We start from the raw sequence: 13,616 nt of genomic DNA, 5'->3' as shown, positions 1-13,616 counted from the left end.
TTCAAACTGGCCAACCTAAATAGCGCGAGCGTTGCAAATGACCCCTAATATAAACAAACATATAAATAGGCCTATGCCCGTTTTCACTATCAATCCCAAATTTTTAAGGACCCCTATGGTAACACATATCAGGCATTTTGTTTTCATACAGGTCACTTATTATTATCTTAAATATGTTAATAGTAATTTTAACTTAGGTACTTATTTTTTTATTAAAACATGACAAATTTCAATTTTCTAAAACTAATTACGTAAAAGTTGTTTATTTATTAGCATTATCTTTAAATTGTGGACTAGTTTTTTAATAATTTCTTTTAGAATTCAAGTAGGTACGTAGGTATAAGAAAATATGTCCTATGGCTTAAGCTAAGTAATTTTATCTATTTTAATAATATCTAAATATGTTTTGATATACGTCTCATGGGTACATCGAATTAGATCCGCTATAAAAAATATTTATTAGGTATCAAAAAATACAAATCAAAATAATATCGCTTTTATATTTAGATAGTTATTAAAATATGTAGATTTCTTTAAAGGTAATATTGTAAAAAATCCTCCCTCAATAAGCGTAGATTGAGCCATCTACCCAAGTCCCCGACGATGAATGTGGTAACACTTCATTTCACACTAAATACTGTACACGTAACTACGATATTCCATTCACTGATTAACACGTTGAGTGCGAAACCAGGTCTATAGACCTTGTGCACGTCTCGCTTACCGTGCGGCTAAGAAAATTATAGTCTTCCTTGTCGTGCGTAAGGCATAACTTCAATTGGGTCCGGTGTAGGAAAGTGATGAATATATATCTATGATGTATTCTTAAAATAGAATCCAATGATGTACCTACCTTAATACCAGGTTTTTAGACCTGGTACCGCACGGAATTAATAAAATGTCTTCACAATGCGAAACCAGGTCGAAGCACCTTGTACCCTGCGCACCTGGTACCGCACCCCACGCTAGCTACGTGCAGCCAGTGTTGCCTCGCATTCGTAAGAAACGCACATATCGACATGGCGTTAAGAGAAACAAACAAAATCAAAACTGCAAATTGATTATAATTTAATTTGCTACACGATTTATTGCTAATTTAAATAATGTTTTTCGTGACAAACATTTGAAGTTGTAACTAAATGTTCTTAAATAATATGTTTTCTTTAAATATAGCTTATTTAAGTATTTATGCACGTATATCTTGTTTGTAAAATATTTAGACTAAATTATTACAACATCTTTGTTTGTTACTTTTCTAAAATTTTATTAAAACTTAATTTAAACTATCGATATTTGTATTTCACATCCCTAGAATACCCACCAGACTTCCCTACTTCAGTGCGGCACAGGGTGCATAAGCCTTGTATTTTGAATATAGCTATAATTTTTATACTAAACAAGTTATTCACGAACGCCTTCAGATGTATGTCAATAAATGCATTATTATTAATATTCAAAGAAAAAAAAACACAATATCTATTAACATGAAGCCAAAAATAAAATTAATGTATCTTAAATATTACAAGGTCTTTAAGCCTTGTGCCGCCACAATGTAAGTTTTAATACCAGGTTTAATGACCTTGTACCGAAGGAATGGAAAGTATTTGAAATAAACTGCCGCAGCAAAGGTGTTAACAAGCATTTTCTTAGGTGTTTTTGTAGTAAATACGACATTGGTAAAATGCTCGTAGCATAGCTCTACTACGAAAAAACTGTAGCAATGTTTGTAGCAAAGCTACAATTCTAACGTTCGTAGGCTCGTAGCGTAGCTACGAAATTGAATGTTCATTGAAATTAAGACAACTATTTAAAACTGCCTACTTGAATTTACTTATTAACTAATATTTTCTAACAAAATTAATATTTTCGTATCATATCATATCATAATAAATTAATTAATTTACAAAAGATACGTATAATTGATTTGATTAAAACGTAAGTAAAATAACAAACTTACTTATACATTACCTCACACACCATTACGCCTACGTTCGAGTGGCAGGGGTCGTAACGGGCACTTCAGTCTATTTTAGACCCCAAGAGCTTAGTTAGCAAGATGTCGAATTTCAACAGCCGCGTCCGGACAAAGAAAGTGTTCTTTGTTTTTTCCTTTATACTTGAGTGTGCAATTTATATCCATAAATATTACAACGCTTACAATATTTTATACTAAAATAATTACTAATAATAAATAATTAAGCTTACTCGGTTTTGTTATACTGACCTAGCAAACCGAGTTCATTGGCACTGGAACAACATCCGTCCGACAAACAGCATGAATCGTCGTAGGTCACAATTTATGACCTAACGAATACGAAATCGATGCAGCTATGGGCATCTAGTACTTACAGGAGTACGCGTGGTGATAAGCGCGCGTGTAAATAATGCGTGAAGACTAGCGTGCTTGCATAACTTAGAGTGCTGTGTTGAAATAAGTAAGTAGGTCCCTATATTTGGACATTTCGTTGACTGTGTTTTGTGTCATTCGATATCGTTACGATTAAGGTTCGATTTGTTGAGTAAATTGGGACACAGGTGGCCTGGAGCAAAGAGGCTGTATGCGCGCGCAGCGGCGGGAGAGCGTGCGAAGCGGGCGCGCGGCAGTCGACATGCGACGCGCGCGGAGCGTCACCGGCCCGCTGCGCCGGGCGCACCCCGCCTCCGGCGCCACCTGGAACGTCCAGGTACACTACGATCACGCACCCACCACCTCCCTTAATCATCTTCTACCCACAGCTGCCACTTATATCTCCGACCTCCCAATACGAGATGTACTCCTCTCCCAACTACCAAGTTTCTGGTGAACCTGTCAAAACTTGATGGTATTTGTGCAATTCGCGACTGTGACCACCAAACCCAGACTCAACAGTTGGCCGAGAACTTGTTGCGCACGCAACTCACACTCTTGAATATATTAAAACTATTGTCTGATATTGTTGAATACATTGGAACATATTAGTCTTTAAACAATCCATGGAAATAAATGCTTCTGCAAACAGCACCCTCAAAACCTTGTTCTCTTCAACGTTTTGCACGCAGATACGAGATGTAACACAAATCACGATCGATTATTTACATTCAAAACTGAAGAGAGAATTTGTCAATGTTAAAAATAATTTTGGTAAACAACATAAAAAGTAAATATTATGTATTTAATTTGGAATTGTAATCATGCAATTAGTCATTTTTAATTTATTTATAGAAACCAACAGCGATACATTGAAAATGTTAGCTTTATAAGATTTAGACTGATAGTATAGCCAATGACAGGTTTCCCTCTTTATAAAAGTACATTGTTGTTGGAAAAAATGTTTTATTTTTTATTGTTTCGTAGTTATTTCGTACTTTATAGAAATCTCGTAAAGCACCTCACGTCGATAAAAAGTCTTGAAACGCCCAAAGTTTAGTTTTGTTGCATGGAAAAGGGCAAAGGTTAGACCAACATTGAAATCGAGAGAGAGAGATGTATTGTGGAATTGTTACGATATTGTGACTAAGGCTGTGTAGCACCATCTTACTTTAATAATAACAAACGTCAAAATTCTGTGAAACTCCATACAAAAAACAACGGTTATGGTTATTTATGGTTATAGTAAGGTGATGAAACTCAGCCTTAGTCGTAATGAACCGATTGCAGGTGGTGCGGGGGAAGATGAGCTCGCAGTGCCTGTGGCATGCCTGCCGCGCGCTGTCCGCTGGCTTGCTTCTGATGCTGCTAGGAGCGGCGATGGCAGTGATAGGTACCTAATTATATTTCTCACTAAAAACTTAATTAGTATTCATAATGTATTTTATATGTATATCTCTACACTGTTTGGAGTCGTGACTTTGATATAAATATTTGATAAGTAGTTTCACTAAATATGTACCTTTTATTCGCGATTTCTTAATCATATTCAAACACAAAAATCCATTCAGGTGCTTAAGTTACATAAAATTATGTTATTATAGATAATAACATTACCTCTACGCAATGAGTTAATAAAGCACTTTAAAAATAAACCCCTCTAAAAAGATACAAACGAAGGACGACTCATCAAAGTGTTATCTTATAAGTTAGAGTAAGCACTTTCGAATCTACATAAAGCTTTTAATTTTTTACCACAACTTTTTAACTACATTCTATATTAATTTATGAATAAAAATGAGTTTGGTTGAGTATATTAGATCAGCCCAGTCTCTATTAATTTCACTGAACAGTACCTACCAGCAACTTCCAATAAAACCTATAGTAACTCTTTCTTCTGCTTTACTTTTTTTAAGGAACCGGCTAGTGGTCATAAGAACGATTGACCCAACTCAATCTTAAATATTTTTTTATTTTTTTATTTTATAAATAACAAGAAGTTACGAGATAAAAATAACAAAATATCAATAATCGAAAATACAAACAGCGTCAATTTCCATCGCTTCTCTTTCGAATCGTTGTGCACATAATGGTGTATTTTGGCGTAATAAACTCATACTATATCTTGGCCATACCAGCCATACATAAATACATGTACACGTGTAACAAATACAATAGGGTTGTATGCTTGGTTTAACGTAATAAATTGATGTGCACACATCTTTTGTTTACTTGCTCGTGTATTCACTATAGCCTCATATACAGTGTGAGTCACGTTAAAGTGTACATATGAAAATGGATGAAACTAGACCTATTTTTATCGACAAAAAAGAGGTCAAAAAATTTTTGAGATTTTTTTAAAATTTTTATAGAATTTTTTTTCTTCCAATTACTTATTGTAAAGAAAACGTAATAACTTTTAAACTAAGCGGTATATCCTGATAAAATAAAAACTGTAATAATGCTAAATAACAGGCGATACTAAAAAAATACATACAATACACAAAAAATGCCAACAAGTAATAAAAAATGACACTTTTTGAAAAAAATCTGCTTAAAAATTCGTGTTTTTTGGTTATTTGATAAATTTCTCCAAAAAATGCCCCTATAACAGGTGGTTTTTATTGTTGTGTATTATTCTCTATCGTATTACCTTTGTAAAACCAAAAATTGCATGTCTCTATCCCTATCACAACATTTGCTATGATAATTTGAACAAAGGCCTACCACAACATTATTCTCCTCTACAGGTAGGGACAATTTTAATTTTATCTAAAATGCTTATTTTACTTCGAAATCTTTTGTTTTTACTTGAAATCTAACTTGTCTTTATCAAAATTACAAATCTAGAGCCATTTTCAGTTTCGTTGTTAACGAAGCGTTGAATGGCGCGCCCGGAGAGGCTTAGTTCAAACGATCATAGCAAATGTTGTGATAGGGATAAAGACATGCAATTTTTGGTTTTACAAAGATAATACAATAGAGAATAATACAAAACAATAAAAACCACCTATTATAGGGACATTTTTCGGAGAAATTTATCAAATAACCAAAAAAACACGAATTTTTAAGCAGATTTTTTTCAAAAAGTATCATTTTTTATTATTTGTTGGCATTTTTTGTGTATTGTATGTATTTTTTTAGTATCGCCTGTTATTTAGCATTATTATTGTTTTCATTTTATCAGGATGTACTGCTTAGTTTAAAAGTTATTACGTTTTCTTTACAATAAGTAATTGGAAGAAAAAAAATTCTATAAAAAATTAAAAAAAAATCTCAAAAAAATTTTGAACACTTTTTTGTCGATAAAAATAGGTCTAGTTTCATTTATTTTCATATGTACACTTTAACGTGAATCACACTGTATATTGTTACTCAGGGATAATGCAGCATTCTGATGATGATATATTTTTTGAGATACATTCAGTAGTTTTTGAGTTTCATCTCTGATCATTGAGTACTGTTTAAAAGATTTTAAGAAGCAAGAAAAAAACCTAATTAATTTAGGTTTTGATAATACTTGAACAAGTGACAACCCTAACACACCTATTTCCCCCACATCTCATGGAGAGCAACGCGATGTGGGTAGTGGGGGAGCACTTCCTGTCAGCGAGCGGTCGTTCCGGAGCTGACACTTCCGGCTTGATGCCTCCGGTCCTGCCTGTTGAACTGATGGGACTCGCTTTGCTACCGGAATAAGTTCTGGTATTGTCAGACATTTCATTATTGGGTGATGCGTCAATACTTTTCTATTTTTAGATTTTTTTCATTGTATTTGTATCATCGAAGTACTATTCGAATCAAATAAGAAAATACTTTTATGAACAGGTAGGTATTTAAACAAAAACATAACCCTCCTTCTGACGCAGTCGGGTAAAAACAAGGCAAACCAACGTCCAACTACGAATCTATTAATATCATGTACAAAAATACCACCAAAATTTCGGTGGTTACGTAGCTTAGTCATAGTCACATACAAAACTAACAACTCGTAATAATGTTGTTAACTAACATAATTATATTCGTTCGTATTACGTATTTACGTTACAGTTAAAAACTTTGTCGCTATTTTCACTTTGCAGGGTACTATGCAGACACGCTGTCGGTGGCGCAGGAGATCCGCGGCAACTCCACCATCTCCGTGAAGGATGAGGCGCGCGGGTTCCACCTCAACAACCTGTCCTACGCCGGCCCTATTGTCATGGGGTTTGGAGGTACAAGTGTATCTAATTTATTTATTATATTATGTTCAATGTATCATAATAGTCTAAGATCCCGCTATAGACGGACCTTTAAACAAGGGTTGGTTGTGTCAATAATGTATATTGCACATGGGTTGTCCAAAATTTTAAGTCCAGAAACAATAATTTATTTAAAAAAATGTTTTTTACCTTTTACTGATTCACAATACCACCGTGTTCGTAATGAAATAAATATTTATATTAATTTAACTTTAATTCAGTAACCAGACCAGTGCCTGTTACATAGTATCGATTTACCTTTTTGTACCTGCCTACCCCAGAGTTGTGACGGGAAAAAAATAGTAACTACACTCGTCTCTAAACGGGAGGGGGTTGGTCCTACGAGGGTGGGATAACTACATGACCTATTCGCCTTGGTCCGACAGCATCCAGAATCTAGATGATGGCAGCATAGATTTGCCCTTTTTTCTCGGTTTGAGGTCCCCTACACCTAATGGAGGCTAGAAAATAACAAGTTTTGCTAAATATTTCAGGTTTCATCGTAGTAGCTGCGTGCGTGATGACGTTCGAGGCCCGCGACAGTGCGGCCAAGGTGACGCCCGCGCGGCCGCAGGCGATGCCGCGGCCGGTACCCCGGCGTGGTCCACCTTGCGCGGCGCCTGCACGACTTGATCAACTTGGTAGGTTTCTCTATTCAATCACATGAAAATCGTGGTTTGCAGTTGGCATGGTCCTACAAAAAACAAAACCTACAAAGCAGAGTAACTAAGAAATATTTTTGTTTTTCTTTAATTCAAATATAACATTTGTAAACAAACCTAACATTTCGAAACCCCAAACAAGTTCAGCAAACATAAATTTTTGAAAACCTCTTGCAGAAAATCCAACTTCCTGAAAACTGCACTATTCGAAAATTTTGTTTTTGGACCGATTCTAAATACTAACCCTCTATAAAAAGTTACACGCTTGTTGAATACTGTATTAAAGATATTTTCATATTTAACGTCACTTTTAAAACACTATTCAACGAGTGTTTAATTTTTATTAGTAAGGGTATAAAAACCTAACCTCGGACATCTAACTTATCCTTAACAACACTCTGAAATCCCAGTACCTACTATTTAAAACGAAAACCTAACTTTCTCTCTCTACTATTTAAAACGAAAATCTCAACATAGGTTTTCGCAGAGGTTAGGCTAAGTTAGGTTTTCAATATGTTCTAGGTTTGGTTAAAGTTGGGTATGGGTAGGTTTTAAGTAAGTTATTTTCGGAGAGATAAGTTTTCAAAAATTTCATTTCAGTTAAATAAAGTTGGGGTTCTGAAAAGTTAGGATTTCAGAGGGTAGGTTCGGTTTTGGAAAAGTTCGGTTTTCAGAAGTATGTTTTTGAAAAATTACGTTAGGTCAGGACTTTGAATATATTTAGGTTCGGTTACAAGTTAGGTTTCCAAAACAACACCTGAAAACCTATTTTATGGAAAACCCAACCCAATTTTCGCAAAAACTTAATTTAATTCTTGTAATAATCGACCCCTGTACGTTTGCAGGAGTATATCGGCTGCCGCACGTTCTGCCACTCCCGCACGCGCTGCCGCTGGCGCCGCTGCACAGGCACCGCGCGCCGCATACCTCCAGGTACCTGCCGCGGCCGACAGCCTCCATCGCGAGCAAACATCACGCTGTACGGTATTTGACGCCATTTAATGACCCAATGAAAAACATTTTACAAATCATTAAAACAATACTTAGTTACACAGTACAACATTTACGTTACTGGCTCAAAATAGGAAGCCTTTGATTGTTTTTAAATTAAGATAATTTTGAAGATCACAGATTTGGTTCATTTTGGACTTTAATTAGGTGAATCACATTATTACGTCATAATAATACTTGCATAATAATTGTTATTAATAATATTAATCGATAGTTAAATGTGAATGGCGTCAACTACAACTGTATTTAGAAATAAAAGCTTGTTAAAATGCTGTTTTCTCGCGATAGAGTCGTTGTTCTGTTGTACTTAAAATACCATTGAGAAGTAGATGTAGTTATGCAGATCCTCCTGCTTACTTGTAGTAATCCATGACGTTCATGTGTAATTCGAGTTAAAATCACCGACATGGTATTTAAAAATTAACCAATTTATCAATCGAAATCGTGGTAACATCATTGAGTCGTAAGGATCAGGACGGCAGCTCGCAGTCCTCCTTTGGCGCCGATAGGCTTTGAGTGTGTGTGGCACAGAACCAGCGATGACAGAGCCAAGAGCCGCGCGCGGTTCGGGTCTGCGCCGGACCTGCGCGCGGGAAGCGCCCGCGCAGCGCTGCCGGCTAGCGCGCTACGCCGCCCACTGCGCCGCTACGCGCTCTCCGTAGACGAGCCGCCGCAGTCCGCCGTCAGGTAACTCTACCGCTATCCATACATCATCGAGTCATTCTCACCTGCTTTCAAACCCCGTTATTAGTTAGCGCCGTTGCGTACTTGTCCTATAAAAGTATTAATCGCCCCAGTAAATACAGAATTAGAACCAAAAAAATGTATGGTGTCAGACTTGTCCATGAGTAAAGCAAAATGAAAATTTAAGCAATTAGCGTGTTGGACATAGATCATTACAAAATGTATTGGCTCGCAGCGCTAGCGCAGCGGAGTCGGAGTGCGGGTCGCAGTCGTCGCTGGCGCTGGACCTGCACGGCAGCGGCGCGTGCGCCGGCGTGACGCTGCGCGTGCGCGATAACACGCGCCGCCGCCCGCTCGCACGTCAGCAGCGGCTAAGGGAGGACACGCTGCATCGTAAGTACTATTTTCTGTAAATATGTACCTATATTACACGTTTCCTACCTAATGTGAGATAAGTTCTGGTCCGCTTTTGATCCTATATCAGTCACACGCAAATATTTGCAATAGATACGATTAAATACCACTTGTATGTAATAACTTTTATATCTGTGCTGAGACCATTTACCACTACTGGGATACCATTATCTGCTAAGCTCGTAGTTGCTAGTGCCACGAATAATTGCTACGGTTTACTACGGCACTACGAACCGTATGCTACGATCTACGTTATCTGTAGCGTAGTAGCTGACGCCGCCGTAGTATTGCGATGTATCTGTGCTACGAATAATTGCTACGGTTTGCTACGGCAGTATGAACCGTATGCTACAATCTACGTTATTTGTAGCTTTGTAGCAGATTCCGTCACGTCGTAGTATAGCGATGTGCTAGTGCTACGAATAATTGCTACGGTTTTCAGTGCACTACGAACCGTTTGCTACGATCAACGTTATCTGTAGCGTAGCATCGTAGGGCGTTAGCATCAAAAAGCTTTGTAGCATTATTGCTCTAACGTACAAACGTTACTTTGACATTGTTACAAAATATTTTAATAACGTGACTCTTGTAGTGACTGTGTGAGAGTTGCTTTACTCTTATGTAATAGGTACCTACTTACCGTGCCCATCCCATATGGCCACATTATTGTGTTCAATGATGAGATGTATTTTGTATGATCACGTGAATGTTGTCTTTTCAGCAACACCTGGCGAAAGCATAAACAACATAAATAATCCGGACGACTCCACAGTCAGGTAAGTTTAATTAAACAAATTGAAAATACCATTTAAAATAAATATATAATTGCTAGGAAAATTGTTTTAGAAACTACAATAATGAGGCAGCTAACAAAGATTCCGTGGAGATGGTTCACCTGTCGTCCGATAGGAGCGACAGTGAATTGCGCGCGAGTAGCGCCCCGCCGGCGCCCGCGCTGTGCTCGCCGCCGCCCTCGCCGCGCCTCGTGGTCACGCCCTGCGCGCTGCCCGCCACGCCTCCCTCCGCGGACACCTGCATACTCATAGAGCAGCCCGAGGCAGAAGCCAGCGACGAGCCGCCGCCGGCCGTCTGAGACCTGCCTCCGTCTCGGCTTCCCGAGACCGAACCCACCTCCCCCGACGAACCTTGTTGATAATTTTGTACCAGTATACAAAGTTTCTAAATTCTTTATAGTATGTTCCTGTGAACTAAACGTTTACAGAGGGACTTTTCGATGTGTCTTCGAAAAACGACGACAATTATCTATTTTTTAGACCCACTGTTGTATATAATATAGTTGGTTACGTATGTTTATAAATTAGATAGAGTTGCGTGGCGAAATTCACTGAATTTTACACATAATAACTTATATTTGGAGCCAAGTCCAGTATTTGACGCCACGCACTAATTCGATGTGTAGTAGCCGTCACCCCTAGTTGTAAAAAAACTGAGTTTCAATAAAAGCTAAAACAAATTAAAAAATAAGTACATAATGTGCAAAATACTTATATCTATCTATATGATAAGGTTAAAGTACCTACACTTTACATTGAACAACGACATCTTTGAGGTATGTACGTACAAGTATCAAAGCGCTAAATTGTCTTGTTTCTTACCGAAATGAAATCGAATAAGAGTGGTTATCGAGCTAATATTGTAGTAGGTAATCATATATTCAGTTTAAATTAGCCAGAATACATTTTAGCGTCTATTAAAATCACTACACTATTAAATATTGCGACGCGACGGCGCGAATCGTATCGTGCATCTGTCAGGTTGAGACGAGTCATAGCGCCGCATGGAGCGCTCTGCTTTGAAAAAGCTCGTGAAATTGCCGTAGAAGCCATAAAAATGTACAGCTCTCCAGTTGTCTACAACATAATTAATGAAATTTCTGAATTATTTGTAATTAATGTGGAAATTATTCATTTCTATTTAAATAAGCAATTTATTATAGGATAAGTCTATTACGAATATCATGTGACTAAAACTTTTTCTAAATAACCCGTTGTTGATATAAAAAAGACTGATAAAAGCGAATTTTGTAAAAAAAAACCGCTTAATGCTAATTATTATGACGTAAACAGTAATTAAAAACACATTAAATAAAATCACCTTAATACCAAAGCTTCTTCATGCAAAATACATTAATAAGGGAGAGTCCGGTAATTTGGACCACTTTTTTTCAATCCTATTTTACACATAGTTTTGTTGTTTTTGCTAATGTCCATGGTATTTAATAAAAGGTAAATTATTCAACTAACTATTTTATAGGTATTAATCAACATGATTGTTGTATATTTAGCACAAATCAACAAAATACGAGCTCAGAGCTTCGGTCCAATTTAGCCAACTGGTTCGATAATTTGTACCACGGGGTTACTAAATTGGATTTCAATAAATTTCAAGCCTATAAAAAAACTGGAAAAATATTATACGATACAAAAATTTTCAAAATCCGTTGGTAAATTTCCATACAACTTGATGTGGTACAATTTAACCGACTAGGTGATAGTGCTTTAAAAATTCGGTAAAAAAATATAGCTTATAAATACCAAAAAATGTTTCAAATAATTGTAATCCACACAAATTTACGCTTCTAATTAATAAATTAGAAACACTGTGTGATTAAATTTAACAAAATTACAAACTAAACATCATGCATTCTCAAAAGTTACTTGAAAACAATGAAAAAATATTTTCAAAATAAAACACACGTGTTGATTGTGACGGCAAAGACCATATATTATGGCCAATATTCAATGAATTTAGTTGTATATCGCTGAGTGTTGCAATTACAGACATTCAATAAATACATTACGAAATATGAGGGTGGTACAATTTACCGAACTCTCCCCTAATATTGAGAAAGATAATTACTGGTGGTTACCACTCTCAAATCATAACGGAGTAGGTATTTGAGCTGGTAGGCCATACGTGACACTTTGAAACCCAGTGGCGTGCAATACTTCCCTGAAAAATATTAAAATGATCATGAAATGATACGTTGGTCTGTCACCGCGCCACGCTATGCATTATGAGTGTGCCTACCTCACTACCGCGATAATATTTCTCTAATGTAGAGACAGTAATAAGCTAAACGTGACGCTCACAGTATCCATTAGCAATCGTCAATCAATGAAATAGCTAATCACTTTAACCGCACACGGGAGGTATGTTAGTTATTTGAACTGAGCTGGGGCCACATGATATCCCAAAATGAGTCAGAAATTAATATAACAAGCAATAAAAATGCAACTCGCAATACATATCAGTTGCATTTGTTTGGTAGCTATTAAAAATAATAGTCTCTCGTCGTCTCTCTGTGTGGTCTCACATTTTACAATGCCCATGTTTAGAGCTCTTTTAGGAAATTAACGTTACAAATGTGATAGCATTTCGACGGCATGTACTTATTCGCTATTATAGTCAATGTTACAAGTAATAAAGTGAAGGAACTTGATAAGTTAAGTAGGTAATAGACAGTATTTGTAAGTTTTGTAATATGTATTGAAATAAACCTCGTATGTAATTATTAGGTAGATAATTCCTTGACAATACCCTTTTAATTGAATCTGTAGGAGAACGGGTAGAATCCACAAAATTAGTCATTCTTGTTTTGAAGTGGTTTAATTATATTGTACGAACTCTTAAAATGTTTATATAACCGTATTACAGGTATATTGTATTCATAATCATTAATATAATACACACTTGTGCAATTATTTTAGTTAGTTTATTCACATTTAAACAAAGGCACTTCAACTTGATGAATCATAAATACGTACTTTTCTGATATTTCGTCCATTAATACTTTCTAATTATAACACTAGACTGTAACCCTTATGAGAACATTTATTGTATTTGAACATATTATAATATGATAGTTTTTACCAAACTATTTTTTATTTTTTTATTGTTGTAAATGTTGATGCTCGCATCACATGGCCTATGTCAATGTAATGGAATAATATTTTAGTGATTTGTGATATTACATGGTTATAACTATGTTTAATTAATATAATTATCCAGTTTTTTCAATGATGTTAAAATGTACATGGAAGATCTACGTCTGAAAAGTATTTGATACCTACTGGACTTATCTATTATATCCGATTTTTATCAGTAGTCATTATAATTTGAAACTTCTATGAAAGTCCTATATATGAAAGGATTCATTCTTTCAAAGAAGACGTACTATGTATTGAGTTCTCATCTTTTCATGCTATCACGAAAAGAGGCAAGGCTCGAAACTTT

At 36.1% G+C, this 13,616-nt stretch overlaps 1 long non-coding RNA gene across 1 annotated transcript; it reads left to right on the top strand.

Moving 5' to 3' along the window:
• The first annotated feature begins 9,288 nt into the window (after positions 1-9,288).
• On the top strand, positions 9,289-12,103 carry LOC135077176 (uncharacterized). The gene is made up of 3 exons (XR_010258418.1): positions 9,289-9,338; positions 10,081-10,135; positions 10,206-12,103. It is a non-coding gene; the product is annotated as an uncharacterized LOC135077176 (long non-coding RNA).
• The last annotated feature ends 1,513 nt before the right edge of the window (positions 12,104-13,616 follow it).

The sequence above is a fragment of the Ostrinia nubilalis genome, chromosome 13 (genome assembly GCF_963855985.1).
Source record: "Ostrinia nubilalis chromosome 13, ilOstNubi1.1, whole genome shotgun sequence".
Lineage (NCBI taxonomy): Eukaryota > Metazoa > Arthropoda > Insecta > Lepidoptera > Crambidae > Ostrinia > Ostrinia nubilalis.
This window is presented reverse-complemented; position numbering and strand designations above follow the sequence as displayed.